The sequence below is a fragment of the Bicyclus anynana genome, chromosome 23 (assembly GCF_947172395.1).
Source record: "Bicyclus anynana chromosome 23, ilBicAnyn1.1, whole genome shotgun sequence".
Classification (NCBI taxonomy): Eukaryota; Metazoa; Arthropoda; class Insecta; order Lepidoptera; family Nymphalidae; genus Bicyclus; species Bicyclus anynana.
This window is the reverse complement of record NC_069105.1, coordinates 888,046-901,336: the sequence shown is the minus strand read 5'-3', so window position 1 is coordinate 901,336 and position 13,291 is coordinate 888,046.

Below are 13,291 nucleotides of genomic sequence, written 5' to 3'. Positions count from 1 at the left end.
AACGTGAACTACGCGGGTGAAACCACGTAGCGTCAGCTAGTCATTGATACAGCTGATATGGTGGTATATATTATAGATTATTACTATATATTATAGATATACAGTAGAACCCGCTTAACACGATCACGCTTAAAACCATCGATCGTAGATCGTTAGATGGGCCTCAACGCGTCGCGGAATTGTCATTGGTTTCGCACATTGAGTACGTCATCACTCGTAACACATTTCTCTTTATTCATGTTGTGGCTTGTGTTTTTACACTTTCAAAATGAACACGAAGGCTAATAATTAAGGGATTAAAATGAAAAAAAAAAACAGTAAATATTTTTTATATTATTCATGTTGTGGCTTGTGTTTTTATACTTCCAAATGAACACGAAGGCATAATTAAGGTATTAAAATGAAAAAAAAAACAGTAAATATTTTTTATATTATTCATGTTGTGGCTTGTGTTTTTACACTTCCAAAATGAACACGAAGGCATAATTAAGGGATTAAAATGAAAAAAAAAAACAGTAAATAGTTTTTTAGGTCCACGTCCACTCACAGCATGCGCTTGCTACGTACTAAGATAAGATGTGCGTGCACGTCTTTGGGCAATGACATAAAATTGTGCGGTTTAGTATGGAGGGGCCCATCTAACGATTTATATCGATGCTTAAAACGACTTCTCGCATTACACGGTTTTCACGCCAGTCCCTTAACGAGACAAGGACTCAATACATTTAATTATACTACCGTGCGCTTAGATCAACAAATGTTAGTAGTACGAATCGTTTCAGAATAACTTTGCGGCTTAACGATTATCATGACAGTAATAAAGCCCGGGATCGACGCGACGCGACGCGACGCGACGCTTAATGTGACCTGCGTCGCGCTGAGGACTCTAAATGACCTAATTATGAATTTAGTACCGCTGAAGTTTAGAATTAAGGAAAGGCCACAAACAAACGGTTGGTTTATACAACTTTTACTTGTAGGTACTATAGACGCCTCGTGGTTTCACCCGCGTAGTTCCCGTTCCCGTGGGAACAAGGGAATAAAATATAAATCAAATCAAATCAAATCAAATCAAATCATTTATTTGCTAGAATGTGGTACATGTTTTGGTCTTAAAAATACTGAGTCACCTATACATTCAACTGATTACAGTATGCAAAATTTTTACAATTAAAATATTAATTTCAATAATTTATCCTTATAACATAATTATATTTGATGTGAAAATTTACAATAAAAATTTCAACCTAAATTTAACATATATTTATTACAATTTTTATTGCCATCAATTTTTATTATAATAAACCATAAATAAAATTTTGCTATTTACAGAACAAAACTTTTAATGAATAAGAAAATGAAAAATAAATCGATATAGCATATAACACTCACAAGAAACGTGGCTTTCTATTGGTAAAGTACTTTCAAAGTCGGTTGAGTAGATTCAGAGAAATTAAATATCATGTATCTCAAACGGTGAAGGAAAACATCGTGAGGAAACCTGCATATACCTGAGAATTTTCTTAATTCTCTGCGTGTGTGAAGTCTGCCAATCCGCATTGAGTCAGCGTGGTAGAGTAAGGCTTAACCCCTCTACTCCTTCGAGGAATCTCGTGCTCAACAGTGAGCCGAATATGGGTTTTTAATACCACCTCACAAACTTTACCTCTTACAGCGCAGACCAACACTGCGCTTTCTGGTGCGGGGTCGCCATTCCAACACCTTGGGACCCCAATGTGCATCGGCTCTTCGAACTATGTGGCCTGCCCATTGCCACTTCAGCTTCGTGACTTGCAGAGATATGTCAGTGACTTTGGTTCGTCTGCGGATCTCCTCATTTCTGATTCGATCACGCAGAGAAACCCCAATAGGTCGCTCCATCACCCGCTGAGTGAATTTGAGTCTATTTATGAGGGCCACAGTTAGTGACCAGGTCTCGGATCCGTAAATCATCACTGGCAACACGCATTATCTATATTAATATTATTATACTATGTGCGCTATAGCATGATACGGGAGACAGTTTGTTTCACTCAGGAAACCATGGATTTTTTCGGGATAAAAAGTAGCCTATGTGTTAATCCAGAGTAAAATCTATTTACATTCCAAATTTCAGCCAAATCGCTTCAGTAGTAGAGGCGTTAAAGAGTAACAAACATCCAAACATCCATACAAACTTTCGCGTTTATAATATTAGTTGGAAGTAGGATCAAGTGAGTCGCAGACAAGGGCTAACTGTCATAAAAACAAGTCTTAGGTAACATTTCTTTTGGTAGTACCTAGTAGTTTAGGTACCTACTTTAGTACGCTTCTGATTCGATATACATTCTGGAGTCAAGACACATTTACGATCGGACTAAAATCACCTATTTCGCTTCCCCGCCTTTACCTTGTAAAGTAGCGATGTTCTCTCAACATATCACGTATACGGCGATGTCAAACCGTTCGCCACGCTTCAGAGGGCAAAGAGGTGCATCAAACCCTAGAGGAAAAGGTCCAATTTCGTTCTAACATTTTCCTCTTAAAAATATTTTTATTAAATTTCAAGACACGAAATGAAAATATACTTTACTGTAAAATAAATATTCTTTGAAAAAGAATATTTGTTTTACAGTAAAGTATATATGTTCTTTTCAAATTAATAATAGGGATGATGACAGTTCTTTAAATTGAATATAAATTAGGAGTATAAATTAGGAGTATGCCGTAACAGGGTATCTGCGATCATTACTTTCGGAGCTATAGGGACTTAAAGGGTCAGATTTGCGGCGCTGCTGCGGATACCTGAAAAACGCCCCATACAAAATGGTACGATTTAATGACGTCGTAGATGCATAATGATCGTTAGATTTGTATGGGCGGTCAAATAAAATTACTAATATCTTTGTTATTTGTGCGTTTATGTTTACAGTTAATTTATAGAAAAATGTCACATTTAATGTAAGGAAGCTAAAACTGTATGAATTTTCATTTAATTACGATAAAACGATTTTTAATAGATTTTGAAATTTTATAATCTTGTTTATTTTGCAAATATCCAGTCAATCTTTGCTTTTTATGTATAAATTAGTTAACCTTATTTACCCGAATGTATGTTTTTCTCCAATTAATCGAATATACTTTGTTTCGAGTGATTACACAATAGTGATAGTAGTAGGTAGTTTGAGCCGTGATAGCATAGTGGATACTTCTGCCTTCGATTCAGAGAGAGTAGGTTCGAATCCGGTCCGGGGCATGCACCTCCAACTTTTCAGTTACGTTTTAAGAAATTAAATATCACGTATCTTAAACTGTGAAGGAAAATCGTGAAGAAACCTGCATGTCTGACAATTTTTTGTGTGAAATATGCCAATACGCTTGGACCATCGTGATAGATTAGTAGCCTAACCGCGCTCATTCTGAGAGGAGACTCGTGCTCAACAATAAGCTAAGTTAAAGATGATGATGATGATAACAACAATAGTTCAGAGAGCGGGCATCGAACCTATGACCCATGACATGATGAGTATGATGACCGAACTCAGACAGACGGAAGACATTCAAGATCATCACACAAATACTTTCCAGTTGTGGGAATCGAACCTACACCCTTGGGCAATAGACAGGGTCACTACGGAATGCCAAAGCAGCTGTCAACTTTTCAACGAGGAAATGATAGTATTTTGAGATATTTAGGTAGAAAAAAATATTTAATCGGAAAGTTTTTGCAAATATTTTCATGATACATGTCACATACAAAAAGTTAGCTCAATAAAAGATGTGGGCCTGACATGTAAAAGTTTTCCTTTTCCTACGTAAAGTTTCGAACTTCGAAAGTAAAACAAGACGTATTTAGTTAAGTTAACATATTCCTTCAGGAATTTACGACTTGTAAGTACTTCAGATTGAAGTACTGACAGTATTGAAGGTGAAATTAGCTTTAATTTCACCTTCAATCTGAGATCATCAGCTTATGCTTCATGTGCGTCATCATCATCATAATTAGCGACCCATAGTCGGCTCACTTTTGAGCACGAATCTTCTCGCAGAATGAGAGGGTTTAGGCCAATAGCCCACCACGCAGGCCCAGTGCGGATTGGCAGACTTCACACACGCAGATAATTAAAAAAATTCTCATGCATGTTTCCTCACGATGTTTTTCTTGAGACACACTTCATATTTAATTTCTTAAATCGCACACAACTGCAAAGTTGGAGGTGAATGCCCCGGGCCGGATTCGAACGTTCACCCTCCGGAATCGGAGGCAATCGACTGCAGTCGACTGCAGTCGATTCTCGGCGGCGGTCACACTGAAAGAAAGAATTTTTCAAACACTAAAAGAATTTTTCAAATCGGACCAGTAGTTCTTGAGATCAGCGCGTTCAATCAAACAAACAAACAAACAAACTCTTCAGCTTTATAATATTGGTATAGATAGTATAGATCACATTAAGATCGATACGTGATACGTCCGATACGTAATCCGGATCAGTGGACGCCTGCCTTAATAAAAATGGTTAATGGGTAAAAATAACTTGCTAGTATTATTTATTTAAAAAAATCTGAATTTCCAGAATTCCCTAAAATCGGGTGGCAGTTATTCGTAGCTTGTTATTAAGGGTCCTAACAAAATGTCAGACGGTTGAGAGGTTGACCTGAAAATGGTACGCAATAACCCTTTGACGGGATTAGGGATCAGCATCAATGTGACGTGCCCCGTGGGTCGCGACGAGACCCCATACCTACATACCATGCATGACTGCACGGAACCCTTTTATGGCGTTTGACGTTTACTTATTAATATTTGATTATGGAGTGACAAGTAACTGCGTGAGTGATGTGTTTTTAACCTACTTTTTTAACCTTATGTAATATAAATTTGGCAAAATGAGTAGAACCAGTCAACAAGTTTATTTAACCTTAAGTAACCTATTTGGCAAAATGAGTATTACCAGTCAACAAGTATTTTTTTAACCTTAAGTATATAACCTATTTGGCAAAATTAGCAGGACCAGTCAACAAGTTTTTTAAACCTTAAGTAACCTATTTGGCAAAATGATTAGGACCTGTCAACAAGTTTACTTAACCTTAAGTAACCTATTTGGCAAATAAGTAGGACCAGTCAACAAGTTTTTTTTAACCTTAAGTATATAACCTATTTGGCAAAATTAGCAGGACCAGTCAACAAGTTTATTTAACTTTAAGTAACCTATTTGACATAATGAGCTGGACCAGTCAACAAGTTTTTTTTAACCTTAAGTAACCTATTTGGCAAAATAAGCAGGACCAGTCAACAAGTTTATTTAACTTTAAGTAACCTATTTGACAAAATGAGCTGGACCAGTCAACAAGTTTTTTTTTAACCTTAAGTAACCTATTTGGCAAAATGAGTAGGACCAGTCAACAAGTTTATTTAACCTTAAGTAACCTATTTGGCAAAATGAATAGAACCATGGTGGGGACCAGGTAGATTACATCAAGCGAGTCGCAGGAATTCGCTGGATGCAGGCGGCTCTGGATCGTGATGTTTGGAAGTCCCTATAAAAGGCCTATGTCCTGCAGTGGACTTCCATCGGCTGATATGTTGATGAATCGATAGAAGCATGATAAATATACTTCTCCTGTTGTATTAAAAGATTTGGATTTGAACCTACAACCTACAAATTGCACTCTATGCCGTTTTGTAGAACCGTTGAGGTAATTTATGTTGCCTTGCCAGTCTCGTCGCAGCCATTTGCAACTAGTAATTTAACTCTTCAAGTTAAATTACAACTTGCAGACGATCGTTCTTAAAGTGAAGAACTTCGTTGCAAAGATGTCTTTATAAGTATAGAGGCGTTGTTTTATCTGATCTTAATACGGTATTGTGGGAATAGATTTATATAAGAGGACTCTGTTACTATTAAGTTAGTCCTATAGAGTACAGACGTAGGTAATAGGCATAGTATTTAATAAAAAAACTTCATTAGTTTTGATGAATAGGATTTATACTCGTAATAATATGCAAGTTGGTAGGCACAATATTGAATGATTTACAACGTTAGTTAAAGATATTTTTTATTTAGAGATATCAAGATAATTTTAGGTTCAGTAGTTTCGGAGAAAAGAGGGGGGGGGATAGGTCAATTTTCGTCGTTTTTTTTAAATAACTTGGAAAATAATCATTTCAAATAAGAAAAAAATATATATTTGAGATCCTCTTAATAAGTTCTTTCATCTGATTTGTCACATAATGCAGTTAATTTAACTTAAATACTTTTATTTAAATTATTAAATTTATTATAGGGTACACTTAAAAGTTTACCCATTAAAAGTTATCGTTAATGCGATGTTTTATTTTTTAAACACTTCTATGAAAATAATGTAAGTTTTAACACCATTATCAGCATATTTTATTGTAAAATTACCCTTCGCTAAAGTGACCTTCAAATAGAACTAAAGTTGTACAAATTATACAGGATGTATAGTATTTCCCATAACTTCAAGGTGTTGATGAATCCACTTCAGGAGCATATAGTATCACTAATATTTTTTAACTAAAAATATAAACTTTTTATGTTATAATTATTATTATAATTATTTGAATTACTTTGTATAAAACAAAGTAATTCAAATAATTCCGAATATCCATGTAACTCACGACTTTATCTATCCTTACATTTTAAAATACGTAAAACAAGGCTACGCCATAATTAAAACGGTGCGGATAAGAGACACATTTTATAAGATCTATTTACAAAAGAAATACTATTTACCCCAGAAAATATTAATTTTGGAACACAATCATGTTCCTTAAACATTTTTAATTAATTTTCAATAAGGAATATAACCCCAGAGTTATGGAAAATACTCCCGAGCATCCTGTATAAGAGGTTAAATTACTGTACTAAACTTCAAGAGCGTTTGTTCCGTCTATTTGCTATGCTCTTAGTGAATTAATTGCCATAATTTATAAAGTTTCATTTCACTGTCTTTTCTGTTTAGCCGGGCCTGTAGCCAAGTGGCATTCTACGATCGCAAACGCTTCGAAAATTCTTGTATTAAATTGACATTTGCTATCGACAGGTCACGTGATTACTAGGGTGGTAGCCACGGCCGAAGCCTCCCACCAGCCAGACCTGGATCAATTAAGAAAACCTCAATCGGCCCAGCCGGGGATCGAACCCAGGACCTCCGTCTTGTAAATCCACCGCGCATACCACTGCGCCACGGAGGCTGTCAATCTACCATCAGGTGAGATAGTAGTCAAGAGCTAACTTGAAAAGAAAAAAAAAATGGCTGCCGTACTCACCTATGGCAGTAGAATACGTTGACAATCTTTTAGCATTTCTAAAAAAAGATATCTGGCTATCCTAGATACTTGATACATAACAATTTTCCCTAAGTAAAAAATAAGGAAGGTATGATTTTCTTTTGATATATCACTGAAAATATATTTGCCGTTCTTATTTTATAGGAGTATACTGAATAATCCTATAAAATAAGAACGGCAAAAATCTTTTCACAGTTTATAGGAAAGGATATAAGAAAAGCTCATATACCTAGATATGTGTATCAAATATAAGAAAAACTCAAACGTCCACTATAAGATTAATTCTATTTTGGATCCAGGGTGATAAAGGCTTAATGTATACTAGCTTTCGCTCTTGGATTCGTCCGTGAATATTGAGTAAGCTTGAATAACTAATGACCCCAATCTAGTACTTTGTGAGCGTAGTGATGAGTGGCTAAATATACTGTAAAGTGATGTTATTATGGGTAAATGTTTAATTAATATAACTGATACAATACTTTGATAAGTGCTATTACATAATTATTTTAGCGGACTCAGAAGTGATTACAAAAATAAGAAAACTAATGTCGAACAAAGGTTATGATTCACAACATTTGTCAGGACAACTTAATTAACAAATCAAACTGTAACCAAAATAAGACACTAGAATGGCAAACAATGACCTTGAGTGAAGTCACGCACTTGTGAACGTATTGTGTAGGGTTAAAGGCGCCTTTGACTGTTAAAAAACACTCCCCTTTTCCACTCAAGTCACTCTCCCCGCCTATCCCAAGTAACCGATGAAGAATTACACAACAAGAGATGTGGACGGCTCGAACGCCACGAGCACACTGAAATTGTCCGTACCACAAGTCGTTGCAACACGGCGATAACATTTATAAGAAATATACACCATCTAATTGTTCACCCATAGGCAAAGTACCCAATATGCTGGCGCTATAACCCCTCTGGCGATGGTAAGGCTAAACTTTTTGTCAAATAAGCGCCAGCTCTGGGCTCACTTAACGCATGGATCAATTTATTTATTTATTTATTTATACACATGAAATATGCCCAGAGAAACATTACAGTTTCCCAATTCGTTTCTCGAGCAAACAGAAATAATAGTTACAACAATAAATCTAAAATTACAAAATGAATATTAAACAATGAAAATAATTTAAAAATAATAAATTCAATTCAAATTAAAAATTAAGAATAAATTAACATTAACCAAGTCAAATAAATTAAAATAAACAAATCAAATAAATTAATAACAATAATCAAGAATTAGAATTTGTCTAAATGTTTTCTATTAGTAGATAAATAATATTTTTACATCAATAACTAATACGGTATGCTCCAAATCTCTCAAAGAACCGTTTCTTAAGATTCTTACGAAAGGAAAATAGTCTACAAATCCCATAAATCGTGTATCGAAAGGTAAACGAATATGTTTTGATCCTTTTTAAGGCGAATTCGGTGTATTTCTTTTATGTAAGTATCTCTATTTGTGATTTTTCCAAGATTTATAGGATTTGTGTACTTAAGAGACGTGGATATGATCTCTGCCTTCGATTTTGAGGGCGTAGGTTCGAATCCGACTTTTCAGTTATGTGCATTTTAAGAAATTAATTACTTATCACTTGTCTCAAACGGTGAAGGAAAAAAATGTCAAGAAACCTGGATACCTGAGAATTCTCTAAGTGGGTGATATCTGCCAATCTGCATTGGGCCAGCGAGGTAGACTAAGGCCTATACCCGCTCATTTTAAGAGGAGACTCGTGCTCAATAGTGAGCCGAATATGGGTTGATGTTGATGATAAGATTATGTACATCAAAGCCTTCAAGCTCCACAGTAGTGGGAACGGACTTATTACTGCAAGGTCGTGGGTTCAATTCCCGCCCGCTAGACTTTATTGTCGTACCCACTCCTAACACACTCTTTGCGACCTGGAAGGATTATATTGGTAATACTAACTGACTTGAGTACCACTACCCACTAGGTGAACTGAGGACATCAAGCGGGCTGCAGGGAGCCGCTGGATGCTCGCGGCTCGAGACCGTTTTGTTTGGAAGTCCATCCAGCAGTGGACGTCCATCGTTAATGATGATGATGATGACTAGCTGACGCTGCGTGGTTCTCGTTCTCGTAGAAATACGGGTCGACTGTGTAAATATCACAAATCATTTTACAAAAATATAACTCAAAACGTGATTGAGACTAAAACCGCTTTAACACCTTTTTAACTCCTTTACGGAAAAAGTTTGAAAAAATCTCGAATCATTAATTTTAGTATTTTTCTGATGGTAGTAGTAAATGCAACTTGAAAATGAAGGACTTTCCATAGAAGCTTTTAACCCCTATTTCATCCCTTTCTGATTTTATTGTCACTACAAAGTATATGCCTATAAACTTTTTGTTGGTATTATGATCTCAAATCGTGGTAAGTTAAATTCATTCAGTAGTTTCAGCGTGATGCTCGGTCCGTGACTATAATTTGCCATAATATTTGGATGATTGAGAAAATTATGGCCATACTCAGGCAAGTGGATTTTCTTAATGTATGTTTCTGTGATGGACCTGCCAATGCATAGCTTTAAGCAATGTGTTAAAAAGCATAATTACTTAGTCGAGGTCACTACACTATTGAGTGTCTTATTGATAAAGGTGCTTGGAGGCCGTTGGATCAGCTTCCACCTTCACACAGGAAGTAAAACTATATGTAATTGTAATGTTGTCATCAATTGTGAATTATAATATTGTATGATTTTTTTAAAAAAAAAAGAGCATCTGTTGAGTTTCTTGCCGGTTTCTTCTCAGTAGAACCTGCCTTCCAAAACGGTGGTAGAATCTTTACAAATAGTCAACTGACGTATCAAAAGTGTTTGTAAACTGAGTCTACTTGAAATAAATAAATTTTGATTATTTTGAATTCAAAGTGTTATTTTATTATATTAAAGCACACAATAGTATCGAATCCCCGACCCTTTCTCCCGTTCTCATCGCTTCTTAATCTTCTACGTCTAAATAAATTACACAAATCGGATTATGCGTTGAGTGTTGTCGGCATCTGGCTCATTATACTCCCTCGCTTGATTACTCGGTCGATTTGTGTCACCAACAGATGTGTTCAAGGACTTATATTTAGCTAGATGTCTCATGCTTTTGATCGACTACAAAAATGAATTACTTCTACCTTATTTTTGGGTCAAATCTTCTGTGATAGCCGTGATAGCTCATTGGTTATGTACTCTCGCCTCCGATTCGGGAGGGAGTAGGTTCGAAACCGGTCTGGGGCATGCACCTCCAACTTTTCACTTATGTACATTTTCAGAAATATCACGTGTCTCAAACGGTGACGGAAAATCATCGTGAGGAAACCTGCATACCAGAGAATTTTCTCAATTATCTTCGTGTACGTAAGACTAGACTAGCCCCTCTCATTCTTAAGGAGACTCGTGCTCAGCACGGAGTTGGAAAGTGCCCGGGGGCTGAGAAATTGATGGTGGCAGAAACCTCAAAAAGTAACGAAGCTAAAATGGGCGGGGAACATAGTTCGAAGATTTTGTGGTACCTAGGTGGTGCTGGAATGGAGACTGGCGTGAAATTGAATGATTATCTGAATCCTTACTCCTAATATATGGCCTTCGTTTAGAAATTCAATCGAAAAAGGTCATAAATATCTAAATAGTATCGACTATCGAAGACGATGGCAGACGGCCAATTAGGCGGGCCAGCTAATGGCACTGGCATATAGCCAGCTAACCAAGATGTGCGCTTGGAACTCTGCTTACCAATCATACAGTAAGGCGGGTAATTATATTTGACTTGTGTACTATAACAATAAAAAAGTTTTGTGAGTGCAAGTACAGTACATGTAACAAACGAACCAAATCTTTGCAACAGATTTTGGTACCTATACGGCGTTACGAAATTTCATCCAGTTCTGCAGTTTTGGAGAAATAAATAGACTAACACTAACTTAAAATGGTCTTTGTCTTATTGGACATAATGTTACTTTTTAACACTTTTTAATTAGTTGACCGTACAGGCGTTGCTGTGTTTGGAATTTTGGTTTGCAAATTGCAATGCCATCATGCGACAAAAAATAGATCGCTAACTGACAGACGTCCACAGACAAACAACTGACAGATAAACGACACGCACTTTTTGACGTTTCTAACAGATATCGCCACCTAATCTATGTAAGATGGCGCTACCATCCAACCCTACGACATATATATTGTGTAATAGGGTATATGGTAGATTGTGTGAAACCATATATTAATTGATTGATTGATGCAACACGGCGTATGCCCGACTAGTTTCGAACCCATACGGGGCCCTTAGTCATGAGCTGGTTCTTGCATCGCGGCACGATCCAAACATTAATATGAATAACACTCACGATAGTTTAAATTCTAAAACCATATATACACGATAGTTTAAATTCTAAAACCATGTTTGCCAAACTGCACAATTGATACACGGCGCTAGTACTCACGATATTATGTGAAGTCGTTAAAAAGCTTTGACCGACTACTTGCCTAATAACGGAATACTATTATATGCTATGCAAGATGATGTGGGATATTATGTTTTTGGACTTTCCTTCTGCTTCAAAGTCAAAGTAAAAATTCATTTATTTTAATTAGGCTTAGTTTACAAGCACTTTCGAAACGTCAGGTAATAATATTATTATTGTACAATTGTTAATTCTATTTAGTAAATTGACAAGTACAACTGTCACTGACATGCTACTTCGTCCGTGTGGAATTTACTTTTTTACCAATCCCTATATTAATCCTTAATCCAGACGATAATCTATCTCTACTTCAAATTTCATTCGATTCGGTATAGTAACCGAGGCGTGAAAGAGTAACAAACACTCATATCATCAAAATCATAAGGTTTTCGTAAATCTCGTGAATCCAAGGATCTTTTCGGGATTAAAAGTAGCCTATGTGTTAATCAAATTTTAGCCAAATCGGTTCAGTAGTTGCGGCATTAAAGAGTTACATACATCCAAACATCCATACAAACTTTTGCGTTTATAATATTACTGGGATTATTTATAATAAAATTTTATAGTAAAATGACGTTTCAGTGACAGTTGCATTTGTTATTTTACTGACTGGCATTAATAATCGTACAATAGATAATGGTGATAATAATTAGTCGAAAACTTAAAATTAAAGTTACGAGGATTTCAGACACACGTTGGTTGGCCCGAGAAGAATAGTCCACCACGTTGGCCCAATGCGGATTGGCAGACTTCACACACGCAGAGAATTAAGAAAATTCTCTGGTATGCAGGTTTCCTCGCGATGTTTTCCCTTCACCGTTTGAGACACGTGATATATAATTTCTTAAAATGCACATATCTGAAAAGTTAGAGGTGCATGCCCCGGACCGGATTAGAACCCACACCGACCGGAAACGGAGTCAGAGGTCATATCCACTAGGCTATCACGGCTCACGAGTATAATTGTTACGAATAATTTATTAGGAACAACTTCTAAGTTGTTTCCAACCCCACTCAAAGTAACTGTTATGTTCCTAATCTAATCGATACGTTATATTTCGGCTCTGATTGTAAAAAGGTCACAATTTAGTCTGCTTTATATATAGTGTCGTATTTTTGGTAGACGCGTCGACCTCATATCAAAAGCAGCGATCTGCTGGGGGCAAATGGAAATAAATGACCAAATAAGTTTTGTTTGTTGTTCTTACGTTGTTTACATCCGACAACAAAGTATACTGTTTGCTTTTATTATGTCATTAAGACGACTGAGGTTTTCCTTCCTACGTACTCCTACTTACTCGTATCTACCTAATACCGCAAGACTCTACTCATCAGGGATTTGCCTGTTAGAGATTGTTTATGGTTGCCTTTGCATGCTAATTTTTAGTTTTAATTATCTTTTAAAAAAACAAACAAACTCAAAACTAAAGAAATAAGATGGAGTATTTTTCTATCGGTTATTATTAAATTAATTTACGTAATTAAAAAAGTTTCTATATGCGGATGTCAA